The sequence below is a fragment of the Schistocerca gregaria genome, chromosome 1, assembly GCF_023897955.1.
Source record: "Schistocerca gregaria isolate iqSchGreg1 chromosome 1, iqSchGreg1.2, whole genome shotgun sequence".
In the NCBI taxonomy this organism is placed as follows: domain Eukaryota; kingdom Metazoa; phylum Arthropoda; class Insecta; order Orthoptera; family Acrididae; genus Schistocerca; species Schistocerca gregaria.
Genome location: NC_064920.1, coordinates 954,073,706 through 954,075,749, shown reverse-complemented (window position 1 = coordinate 954,075,749; position 2,044 = coordinate 954,073,706).

The window sequence follows — 2,044 nt, the reverse complement described above, 5'->3', positions numbered from 1 at the left end:
TTCTGTGTGTGTGTGTGTGTGTGTGTGTGTGAGAGAGAGAGAGAGAGAGAGAGAGAATGTATCGTTGGTCGACTGCGATTGCGTGGGACGTGTGTGTTGGGAAGTAATGGGTTCTGCCTAATTACTCACGCCACGGTCTTATGGTCTCAGAGTCAGTGCGATCAAATTAATGTTGGACTGTGGCGTGTCGGATACTACTACAACAGACAGAAATGGTTTGGAATGAGCCACGATTTTAATAATAGATTGTATAGTCTGCGATCCACAATTTACCGTTATCAACTGAACCCACCATAGTTCGCTTCCTAAAATTACCAGCGTAAGAAAGCGTATAACGCTATATTTGGCGCTGAAGGGGGTAACATAGCACTTTCATTAATCCGCCATCGACCTCGTCGGTTGTGGAACAATCAATGAGTACCCTGCTACAGAGCAAGAATGCCACGCACGCGATAAAGAGACAAGTCTGATGATAATGTTTTTGCTGGCCACATAGCTAACTGAGCGGTGAGTCGACTTTCAATAAGACAACATTTTCGTTAGATTCGTTCGGCAGCAGTAGAATTCGGCCATCGACACCCCCCTCCCCCTCTTCTTTTCTTCACGCGGTCTCAGGCTCTGTGAATAAGCTTATCTACTATTCTGAGGTCGCTGAGATGCAAGGATTGGGCAGTTTTTCTGTATTTCTGGCGTAACTTCTAAGCTATGTAACTTTCACAATGTTTTGATCACATTCACGCGACACTGAATTGTTCGATGACGTCTTCGTGAGTAGTTTTCAAAACCAAAGGATATGTGTTAGTGATACACAGAAAAAGGTTATAAAATTAGGGTTAAGTTCAAGCACGTTTCAGAGAGAACAACTGAAAAAAGAATTCTAGAAATTGTAAATAAATAACTGAAGATGTGCGCATACAACCACTTTCTCTGTTAGTATACTTGAATTACAGTGTGATACTGTATTCTGGTTACGATAATACGTACCCTGCCAGTCTGCTGTTAGCTAATCACTTTAGACGCTCTGGCCTGCATAATTTGAGGCTCATTCCTGTAAGATAGACGACCGGCTTATTTCACGGCCCCCGGTGTTTCCTTATGTCCCTTTAGCACAACCCAGAATGAATTCCTATGTCACTGAAGGAGAAGTGGTGTCCATCATGCGTGCTCCTCTCCGTAACGACCAGAGTAAACTAGCAATAAGGCGGCTTAAAAAAATAAAAATAAAAATAAGTAAATTCTGAACAACCTCTTTCTGGATATTCGGCTTTTGACATGTGCAAAAAATCCACTTGTTGAGGACTAGGAACGCAGCGAGTCTTCAAAACTGTAGGTGTCTCTCAACAGCCTGGTTTGTTTAGAAAAGGCATTTCATTGCAAAGTTTAAAAATTTGTTTAACAAGTTACATTAATACGAGGGTTGTCCAGAAAGTAAGTTCTGATCGGTCGCCAAGTGGAAACCACAGTGAAAATCAGAAACATTTTATTTGCAAGAGTTAGCTACACTTTCGAGATATTTCTCTACATAGTCGCCGCTCCGACTTAGACATTTGTCGGAGCATTATACCAAATTTCCAACACCATCGTCATAGAAGGCAGCCACCTGTGCTTTCCGATAATTCTCGACATTGGTCTGTAACTCGTAGCCTGCGCCCAAGTGTTGTCTTCGTATCCAGCGTTTCATGTGAACAGAGATGAGCCAATTATGGCTGTGTCGTGGGTGATCGAACACTTCCCATCAAAAGGGCTGAGAATTGCCATGAAGAAGGAAGTGCATGGAAGTTGTGTTCGGTGGGTTGCATTCATTAAGGCGGAGCCTCTCAGCAGGCACTCCTACTTGGTGGAAAACATCGTTGCTCCAGGCATCTTTACTCACTCACAGTGCTCTCACAACTGAAAAGAGCGTCTTGATGCGATCGACGGTCATACTAGAGACACCGGCCAACACATCTGCGCAAAGCTTCATCGGGTTTTCACTGTGGTGTCCATTTCACAACCGATCAGAACTTACTTTCTGGGCAACCCTCGTATGTTTCGCCACTGCGCT